The sequence below is a fragment of the Schistocerca piceifrons genome, chromosome 2 (genome assembly GCF_021461385.2).
Source record: "Schistocerca piceifrons isolate TAMUIC-IGC-003096 chromosome 2, iqSchPice1.1, whole genome shotgun sequence".
In the NCBI taxonomy this organism is placed as follows: domain Eukaryota; kingdom Metazoa; phylum Arthropoda; class Insecta; order Orthoptera; family Acrididae; genus Schistocerca; species Schistocerca piceifrons.
In genome coordinates this window covers 920,550,298-920,562,110 of record NC_060139.1, presented here as the reverse complement: position 1 = coordinate 920,562,110, position 11,813 = coordinate 920,550,298, and positions in this window count along the sequence as shown.

Here is an 11,813-nt window from a genome sequence, read left to right as displayed (position 1 = left end):
GAGGCTGTGGAAGGTACCGACAGGGACGTATAGCGATGCCGACTCTAGCGCCTTGGCCAGCTGCACTAGATTCCTCGGTTGAGGATCCGTGGCGCGAACAGCTTAGTCGAGGTTGCCTCATAGGTTCTCGACTGGATTTAAATTCGGGAAATCTGGGTATGGGAAACTCATGATGGTGCTCTTCGAAAAACGCACGCACACTGCGAGATGTGTGACACGATGCATTATCCTCTTGGTAGAAGTCATCGTGCTTCAGGAAATCAAACTGCATGTGGACTTGGTCCCATTAAGGATAGATGCATTCTGATGTTGATCCATGGTGTCTTCCAGAATTGACACAAACGTTCTTCCGACCATAACCCATCCTCCTCTAGCCTGGACTCTTCGACGATTGTTGCAGCGAGTTTGCCTTCAGACATTTCACGCCACACACGCCAACAGCCAAGTGTCCGACGAAACACAAAGCGTGCTTCATCTGAAAAGGACAACTGTCGCATATCAGCGGACGTCCAGATGCAGTACCGGCGTGCAAACTGCAGTCTTCATCGCGAATGAATAGCACTCAGCATGGGTGCATGAAACAGGCGACTCCTGAGGACGCCCATAAGCAGAAGTGTTCGCTGAACTGTCGTCGAGGAGTCTCTGTTAGTAGCTCTTTGGTACACCGCAGAGGTCAGCTGATCAACATCTGCACGTCTGTTCGCCCGTACACGTTTCTGAGTTGTCGTTCAGTCATCTATAGTCCGTGGTTCATTATAGCTGTCTCGATACCGGTTTTGGATAGCGGCATTTCTCCATGCACAGTATAACTGAACCACGGAGGCAAGTGAACAGTTTAGAAAAATGGTTCAAATGGCTCTGAGCACTATGGGACTTAACAGCTGTGGTCATCAGTCCCCTAGATCTTAGAACTACTTAAACCTAACTAACCTAAGGACATCACACACATCCATGCCCGAGGCAGGATTCGAACCAGCGACCGTAGCAGTCGCGCGGTTCCGGACTGCACGCCTAGAACCGCGAGACCACCGCGGCCGGCGAACAGTTTAGAAACTTAGTCGTTTCGTAAATATATACTTCCTTCGTCCGAAAAACAATGGACTTGCCCTTTTGGACGTCAGATAAATTGCTCCGTTAACGCATTACAACGACGGCACTGCTTCCACGTCCCCCCGACACTCTGTATACAGCATCCAGTGCTAGTGCTGACACTTACCGTCTGTGACTGGTTATATAAGTTGACGTCGAACATAGGACGCGGTAACATTAATCTGACAAGGCAGTGTTGAACTTTAAGACATCGCCGACGGAGACGAAGTCATCGACATAATTTCTGCTGTCACGTAAGTTCAGGGTTCATCCAGTTTATTAGGTAGTGTCAGACAAAGAGGGTAAAAATATTTATCTAGCACGAATTGCATCTATAAGGTACAACTTCTTTATGTAGTCTCTAACTGCATCGAGATCTACAGTGAAGATCCAAATTTCAGTTTCGTCTTGATTAACTCTGCTTAACCCCTCTGTCTTCGGTGTTGTCTATGAAATTACTTGGAGCAGCGAAATCTTAACTAACACTGTCCGGTTGGGTAACGTGTTAGTGCACAAACTGCTGTCATAATTTCACTTCAATTTCCAGGTGAAAAATGAACTTAAAAAGGGCAGGCTTTCAGACTCTCTCACTTTTGTTTTAGTAATCTTCCATCAATCATTTTTGTCGCTACAACTATTAATGTTTTCTTCGGAACGGAATATTAATAATAATAAAATGTCACTGTATTACACTCGTGGCGATGTGTAATTATGATATTCTAATTAAGGTTCATTTCTTTATCTATATAGTCTTTCACAGACCACTAATACGATGTTCACTATTCAAAGTAGGTATAGCGCGTTATGATGAGCAAGCGTGTCATTAACCATGGCCTGAAGACTATTTGACACAACGTGGTTATATTATCAGAGGGTGTTAGAACACTGGACGATTCGCATCAAAAGTGTTGCAGAGTGAGGTATGGACGTACGAGAAACTGGAGACACAGCACAGACCAGTTTTCAACTCCGAAGCTCAAATGGCTGTAATGGAAGCAATAGTCTTCTACAGAGCTGCGATAGCACTGAAGCGATATCATACACACGTATACAAAGTCGCGCTGTATGCTTGGTTGAAGTAGGTACGCGAAACAGCAGCTCCAAGTAGACTGCAGCTGGCAAGGATTTTCTTTAGCCAACACTTGTATAGTAACATCTATGGATCAGCACAGCCCTGGTTCTTCTAGTGGATAAGAGTAGGCTGCTTTCCAGTGCATTTCGACATTGCGTTAAGTGGCTCATTGCGTAATTCGTGATCAGAGGCAGCGGTACTTATTTCATGGGACAGTACACTGCACGGCGAATAAAGGGAAGCACCTGTATGGGGAGAAGGAAAATGAAATGAAACATTACGGTGTGGGAAAGTATGTGGCGTTACTTCGGTGGTTAAAAACTCGAGTTAAGTTTAAGTAGTTGACAGTAACAGTCTCCTTATTATGTCGTAGCGACACCTCTGACCTGGATGTATATGTCGTAGCAACATGTGTGAACAGATTCAGCTGAGTTAGCTTCACAAAGCCATTGTGTCCAACCCTGAGGTTAGACGGCCCAAAACTGCTATAACTGGTAATCAATATCCTGAATACTGCCATGGGGACGGAGTTGACGTATATGCTTGTCTCTCTCATGTCCAATAGGAGACGACAGATCAGGGGATCTTGCTTGCCGTGGGATTACCTCAGCATCACGCCGACTGTTCAAATGAACACATTTCGTGTGCAGACGAGCATTGTACTGTTGAAATAGCCCACCATGATATTGTATAGCCTGAGAGGTAACAGTTTAGATACAGTATGCCTGTAACATACCATCTCTGCCGTCAGAATTCCTACAATTGCAACCAGCCGTGATTTGAAGACACATCTGGTGGCTCCCCACGTCCTGACGCCACAAGTAACAGCTTATTCTTCTCCAAAATATTGCGAGAATAGGACTTCTCCCCAGGACGCCACCACACTCAAGGAAGATGCTCTTCAAGATTAGTGCAGAACCACGATTCGTCGCTGAACACAGTGCGCCGCCATTCTTGAGCAATCCACGCTTCCCCGTCACGGCACCAGTCCAAATGCAGCCGCTTGCGTTCTGGTGGTAATGCCAACCTAGTCGTGGGAAGGCAGTTCCCTATTCCAGCAGATACTAGTCTTCAGATAACAGTGCAAGAAGACACAGAATATTTCTGGAAGTCTATTACTAGTTCTCGAATGGTAGATGCAGATATTACGTTGTCAGGACGTGCTTGCACAATACGGCGATGCTCCCTTGTGGTGGTCATACAGTCGTCGGTAACCTTGACGATGAATACGCCTGTCCTCACGTTCCGATGCACTCCAACATGAGGCCACTCTCATATCGGAATGCCCTACCCATCTAGATATTGCAAGGTTCGATCAGCCGGACAAAGACAGACCCACAATGAGGATCCTTTCAAGCTCTGTCAAGTGCTGATAACGCTGTCTCACAAAAGCACGGGGTTTTTATATGTCCTTAACTGTGATCACTCAACAAAGGGCACTGTCCACGCCCCCTTATATATCGTACAAGTCTTGGTAACAACGATAGACCTGAACAACACTAAGGCTCTCTGGTGGCCATTCCACCGGTCACAGGAAATTACAATGATTTATGTTGATCAGCCAGAGCGTTATGACCACCTACATAACCACCAGCATATCCATCTTTGGCACGGATAACAGCGGCAACGCGTCGTGGCATGGAAGCAATGAGGCCTTACTAGGTCGCTGGCGGGAGTTGGCATCACATCTGCACTTACAAGTCATCTAATTCTCGTAAATTCCGGGAAATGGGGGCGATGAGCTCTCACGCTACGTTGTGTCACATCCCAGATGTGTTCGATGGGGTTCGGATCAGGTGAGTTGGAATGCCAGCACATAAATTGGAATTCGCCACTGTCTTCCTCGAACCATTCCATCGCACTGCTGGCCTTGTGATATGGCGAATTATCTTTTTACAAAATGCCGCTACTGTCCGGAGACTTCATCCTCACGAAGCGGTGTACGTGGTCTGTAACCAGTGTACGATACTCCTTGGCCTTCCTGATACCTTGATTGAGGTCCACTGATATACCGATATATTGAGAGCCGATCACTATATTTATTTAAATATCGATACATTGGACACCAGATATTTTTAAAAATACCAACAGTCCTTCTGGTATCCTGCCCTAAAATCATTCAGAGGGGTGAAGAAAATTCACTTGAATCAAGAAAGAACGCAATTATACAGTTTAGACTCTCACGATCGGTATTTAAGTACTTGGCGATTTCGTTTTATGGTATGTATCGTGCTGAAAAATACCTTGGACAATCAAAGAGCACTTTGGAACTTGCTCTATGTGAAACAATAACTATGGGCCTGAAGAAAGGCTAAGGCTGGAGGCAGATAATACGAGGGATATTTGGAATGTAGAGTCCGATTATCGATAAATGGAAACCACAGGAAAATCTGATTAAGGCTTCCACATACGTGCTGTACATTATCTGTAGTATGCCTGCCGATTGCATAACTCGTTCTTATCAGTTCTAAGAGCACAGTGAGAATATAAACACGCCAAGAAAATAGCGTCTACCACTAAATTTGAGAGCCTAGTCAGAGATGTCGCCTGATGTCATGCAGCCCACATAACACACTGTCAAGGGTTTCCTTTTTCATGACAATTCTCGGCCGCACTCTGCAGGGGCAATGAAGACGCACCTGCACCGTTTTCGATGAGAAGTGTTTGATCATCCACAGTACAGTCAGTGATTGGCTCGTCCTGGGTTGCATCACTGATAACATGAACTGCTGGCTCGGAAAACAGCATTTTGGGCACTGACAACGAGCTGTAGCAGAGAAGTGGCGGAAATCGCAGGCGGCTGTCTTTCAGGACGAGGGTATTGGAAAGTTGGTACTACGGTACGGCAAATGTCTTAGTCGCAGCGGCTGGTATTTAGAGATGTATCTGGAAGGTGTAAGTCGAAACTAACTGTTAAAAATAAAACATTTATGAGTTTCACAGCTGTTTCCTTTCCGCGACCGCGTGGACCACGTACGTCTCGTTGGGGCAAAAGTCCCCTACACAAGGAAACCTCCGCTCCAAATTGTTCTGAGCACTATGGGACTTAACATCTGAGGTCATCAGTCCCCTAGAACTTAGAACTACTTAAACCTAACTAACCTAAGGACATCACACACATCCATGCCCAAGGCAGAATTCGAACCTGCGACCGTAGCGGTTGCCCGGTTGCAGACTGAAGCGCCTAGAACCTCTCGGCCACACCGGCCGGCTGACGTTCGCTCCATGTAATGCTAATGGCGCAGTACAGGAGCGAAAGCTTTGATGACACAGGTGGCTGGTGCCTGACTTGATATATGTCGAAGAACAGCACCAGAGAAATGGACATGAGGCGCTGGCTCTACACGTTGCTACACCTGACGTCGCTACAGACCTTCTAGCTGCACTGTATGAGCTGCATCAGCACGTTCTCGAGTATGTGGCAATAGTCAGCGGTATCGCGACTTATGCTGAAACTGCCTTTGCATCTCCAATTATTTCCTGACGGTGGAAAGTCGCTAAGCAGCCAGAATACCATTCCTTCTTTTAAAGCTGCAGGCGACCAACCGGTTGCTTCTACGAGAAACCTAGAAAGTCACAGAACATACATACGAGCAACCTGGCCACAAGGGTAGAGATTTGTAACGCCACAAACATTGGGAGGCTAATCTTATTCCCTATTTTAACAACAGAAAGGACCATCACGAATGTCTTGAGAAACAATCCATACGACTGAGCTTTCACAGAAGTACGGGAGCGAAGAATACCTCCCAAGAAGATTTCAAAATGGGTGATTCAACACATAAGTGAGCAAATGATGATGACTACTACACTACTGGCTATTAAAATTGCTACACCACGAAAATGACTTGCTACAGACGCGAAATTTACCGTCAGGAAGAAGATGTTGTGATATGCAAATGATTAGCTTTTCAGAGCATTCACACAAGGTTCGCGCCGGATGTGACACCTACAACGTGCTGACATGAGGAAAGCTTCCAACAGATTTCTCATACACAAACAGCAGTTGACCGGCGTCGCCTGGTGAAACGTTGTTGTGATGTCTCATGTAAGGAGGAGAAATGCGTACCTTCATGTTTCCGACTTTGATAAAGGTCGGATTGTAGCCTATCGTGATTGCAGTTTACTGTATCACGACATTGCTACTCGCATTGGTCGAGATCGAATGACTGTTAGCAGAATATGGAATCGGTGGGTTGAGGAGGGTAATACGGAACGCCGTGCTGGATCCCAACGGCCTCGTATCACTGGCAGTCGAGATGACAGGCATCTTATCCGCATGGCTGTAACAGGTCGTGCAGCCACGTCTCGATCCCTGAATCAACAGATGGAGACGTTTGCAAGACAGCAACCATCTGCACGAACAGTTCAACGACGTTTGCAGCAGCATGGACTATCAGCTCGGAGACCATGGCTGCGGTTACCCTTGACGCTGCATCACTGACAGGAGCGCGTGCGGTTCTAGGCGCTTCAGTCTGGACCCGCGTGACCGCTACGGTCGCAGGTTCGAATCCTACCTCGGGCATGGATGTGTGTGATGTCCTTAGGTTAGTTAGGTTTAAGTAGTTCTAAGTTCTAGGGGACTAATGACCACAGATGTTAAGTCCCATAGTGCTCAGAGCCATTTGAACCATTTTCAACCAGGAGCGCGTGCGATAGTGTACTCAACGACGAACCTGGGTGCACCAATGGCAAAACGTCATTTTTTCGGATGAATCCAGGTTCTGTTTACAGCATCGTCATGGTCGCATCCGTGTTTGGCGACGTCGCGGTGAACGCACATTGGAAGCGTGTATTCGTCATCGCCATACTGGCGTATCACACGGCGTGATGGTATGGGATGCCATTGGTTACACGTCTCGGTCACCTCTTGTTCGCATTGAAGGCACTTTGAACAGTGGATGTTTCATTTCAGATGTGTTACGTACCGTGGCTCCACCCTTCATTCGATCCCTGCGAAACCCTACTAATCAGCAGGATAATGCACGACCGCATGTTGCAGGTCCTGTACGGGCCTTTCTGGATACAGAAAATGTTCGACTGCTGCACTGGCCAGCACATTCTGCAGATCTCTCACCAACTGAAAACGTCTGGTCAATGGTGGCCGAGGAACTGGCTCGTCACAAAACGCCAGTCACTACTTTTGATGAACTGTGATATCGTGTTGAAGCTGCATGGGCCGCTGTACATGTACACGCCATTCAAGCTCTGTTCGACTCAATGCCCAGGCGTATGAAGGCCGTTTTTGTGGCCTGAGGTGGTTGTTCTGGGTACTGATTTCTCAGGCACTATGCACCCAAATTGCGTGAAAATGTAATCACATGTCAGATCTAGTATAATATATTTGTCCAGTTCCTTCGTGTAGCAATTTTAATGGCCAGTAGTGTAGTTGAGTAATAGAAATATTGTGCCAAGAAGACTGAAGATCCCAGAGGGATGCCATTAGAGACTTCATGTGCCGTAACATGAGATCTAACACCTATTAATACCAGCATTCACCCCGGTTTCTACAAGAAGCTGTAGGAGGCTTATTAGGAAAAAGTCAAACACCCCTAAGGCCTCGGAGCAAGACGAGCTGTGTTATATGGAAACAATCTCTTATTCCAGCTTGCTTTAACGGGAAGGACGTGACAGATTCTTGGCTAATGGATGTTGGCATTCTCTAACTGCCATCATCAATATTTAGCGATACGCTACTACTCCATATAAAAGTATCCACCAAGGAAAGAAACAGCTGAGAGTCATCAAGAACTCTCCTGCATAGACGCTGTTTCTGATGCAATCGGAAGTACATAATTATTAATACAGTTGGCTTCGTCAAAATGTGCAGTATTTTCCATTATCCTGTCCTACCTCAAGTATGATTCATTGGCAATAATTGTCAGAGACTTCTTTCGCCACCACGACTGTTATCGATTCTTACACATAAACTGCAAGGAACGAACAGTTCATGTAGTGCGTGCTGTTACCGCTATTCTGATTTCTGAAACTGAATAGTTTCTGTAAGTGAAAAAACGTACGTATAGTTTAGCAGTTTCACCGTTAGAGGATTCAGCAGTATGCCGGTTATAGAACATTGGATTACCGCGCTTGATGTTCATAGAACCAGTAATTTAATGAAGCAGTCCGTAATGTGCTGCGCTGCACAGTTGGCAGGAGAACTTCGTCCGCCTGCGGTTACGACAAGCACGAGAGTTATAGCACTGAATTGTCCGGCTTAATTTCTTACGTGGAACACGCCGGAATAATGGAAATGGGGTTGTATGGATATTCTGCAACTGGGACAGGCTTTCTGGACTGCTTAATTTCGACACGAACGCTGCTGACAGCGAAACTTGTTATCGGAGACCTGAGTATGGTTTCGTGTATCGAGGGCACGATTCTCCATAGTTCAAAACATTTTATAATACGGAAGGCATGTCTAGTGATACCTGTCGCAAAACAGGAAAAGGGGAATCTCGACGTTGAGGTCATTAGAGAGGGATGGTGAGCTAAGAAAAGAATCTGCTTATGTAAGCAATCAACATGGTGTTCGACTGATGTTTTCTCTAAAACCAAAACTAAGTTCTCTAAAACCAAAAGTTAAATGTACCCAAGGGGTTTTATATTTATACTTGCTGATTTCCGTTGAATAACAAACTTCGTGCCAAAATTTAAGTTCTGTATAGTATATTAAAGCTATTTAGAATCTCTTCAGGTACAGAATTTTATGGTGAGTGAAATGCTATATATTTTAGAACTATTTATGTAACACTCGGAGAATTAAGCATACTTCGTCAGTCATGCACCATCTTGTACCTTGAATCGGAAGGTCTTTGACCACAAAACATGTGATAGTTGCAAATTAACTGAGGCTCTTTAATGTCTTAACAACTTTAACTATCTTGAAAATGGTGATTTGCGATAGTTCCCAACATTTTCTATTTCTAAATGTATTTAACGTGTAACTGGTCCTTGATAGCACTCTTGACTAATTTGATTTCATTTACTAATTGATGGTATGTAGTAGAGTATTAACATAACAAATAGACCATTAAATGCTAAAGATTTTCTCGACTGTACGACTTTTAAATTTCAATCGAATATTTTATCTCTAATATTAATTTAATTATTTCGTCTTTGTTGGTTCTGCTGCTGCTGCTGCTGCTGGCTGAGTTACATAAACATGTAGGCAAATTGATTAAGCAGGATGTTTTAGTAGTGTACTCTAGATCATTATATTTCAAAACTCTCCACTTACTTCTCTATAATGGTACGAAGTCACGAGCGCGGTTTTGTTTGAGTTCGCTCTATTCCACGGCTACAAATGGAAATGAGCCAGCCACAGCGATGTGAGATATTACACGACCCCCAGATACGGCATTGTTAAATCGTTTATTCATTTTATTACTGCCGTAGTTGATTTCCACTTGACTCCCTTCCTTAGTATATGTACATTTGATTTGTCTATTATTTTAAGCTTTAAATACCAAGGAAAACTGAATTCGATTGACGAAACTTTACAATTATCATAACTTAAAGGAAAAAACTCTATTACTAACGTATTTGAATACAATCGCAATTCTCCTGCTTCACATTAAAAAAAATTTACATAGCGTAACTTAAAACACAACTTGCTCGGTCGAACAATTACTATACTCATGTGTATGGTGAGTTATTTATGGGAGACGTACATCACCATCTTCAGCGTTGCATTCGCCACGGCTACCTCAAAGGGAAAGATCTCTCGGGAAAACCCCGAGCATAATGGCACAGATCAAGACAGAAAAATTAAAAAAATTAAATGTTCTTTCGTTTTTATTTTTAATGAACTGAGTGTTGGAAGTGATGTTGACATCTTCCAGGCAGTTATTTCACCATGGGTCCGTCTCATTAGAGTTGAGAACATGCAGCAGTTGTACAGATCTATGAATATTCTCCGTGAATTCAAAGTTAAACTGTTTCATGTAAGTGGCAACTGTCACTGTCATTAATACACAATCTAGCACATTCACTCTCTCTCATGAAATATTATGTAGGAAAAATATTTTCTTACTCTCAGTCCCGTGTTATTACATAAAATCTTTACGAAAATTAGATTCCTAATGTTCCATACGATTTATTCCTCCGTAAGATAGTTAATTACTACCATATTTAACGCTTGCACACCATATTACGTCAGAAACTTAGAATAAACACACTTCCATATCATAACAGACGCCCACGCCATCTGACACGAAAAATGGGAATCGTATTTGCACACCTTAACTACTTCAGTCATTTGTTCATCGATTTAGGCCATTTATAAGGTCCATACGTCAGCAACGTCTACATGAGGATGCAGAAAGCAATGGAAACCACTCAATAGAGGATTCATAGTGTGTATCCACAGGACTTGTGGCCTGTAATTTATAGAGTTCCGTGACGATCTCTACTTTGGTAAAAGATTATGGACTAGTCCCCCATTCGGAGCTCCTGGAGTTGGTTGCCAAGGGGGAGGTGACCATGAGAGAAAGACTGATTAACCAAAGATAGGATAACGTTCTACGATTTGGGGCGTGGACTGTCAGGATTTTGAATGTGGTAGAGAGGCTAGAAAATCTGAAAAAGAAATGCTAAAGCGAAGTCTAGGAATAATGCGGGTCAGAGAAGGGAAATGGGAAGCAGAAAAGGATTTCTGGTCAGACGAGTATAGAGTTATATTAACAGCAGCAGAAAATGGTATAACGGGAGCAGGATTGATTACGAAGTGGAAGATAGGGCAGAGTTGTTCTTATCATGATTGACAGCAAACCAACATCGACAACTGTAGTTCATTTATACATTACAACATCGCAAGCATAAGATGAAGACAGTATATGAGAATACTGAGCGTGTAATTAATCAAGTAAAGGGAGACGAAAATATAAGAGTCATGGGGGATTGGAATGCGGTCGTAGTGGAAGGAGTAGAAGAAAGGGTTGCACTAGAACATGGGCTTGGTAGTAGGAATGAGAGAAGAGAAAGACTAATTAAGTTCTGCAATAAATATCAGCTAGTAACAATGAATAATTTGCTTAAGAAGAAGGTACATTTGGAAAAGCGCAGGAGATGCGATAGGATTCCAGTTAGATGGAACAGTGGTTAGGCACAAATTCCAATATCAGATACTGGATTGTAAGGCGTACTCAAGAGCACATATAACTCAGATCACAATTTAGTAATAAAAAAGAGGAGGCTGAAGTTTAAGAAGCTAGTCAGCACGAGTCATTACGCAAAGGAATGGCATACGGAAACACTAATGAATGAAGTGGCATGAAGAGGAATGGTTATCTCTAAAAAGAACAATCACAGAAGTTGGAAAGAATAGAATAGGTACAAGGTAGGTAACTGCGAGGAAATCAAGGGTATCAGAAGAAAGACTCCAGTTGATCAACGAAAGAAAGAAATATTAAAATGTTCAGGGAAATTCAGGAATACAGAACTACAGGCCACTTAGGAAAGAAATAAACAGGAAGTGCAGGGAAGTTGAGGCGAGACAGTTGCATGAAGAATGTGAAGAAATCGAAAATGAAATGATTATCGAAAACACTCACTACGCATATAGAAAAGTCAAAACAACCCATAATATCAAGGACGGTAGCATTAAGAGTGGAATGATAATTTCACTGTGAGATGCAGAGGAGAGACCGGG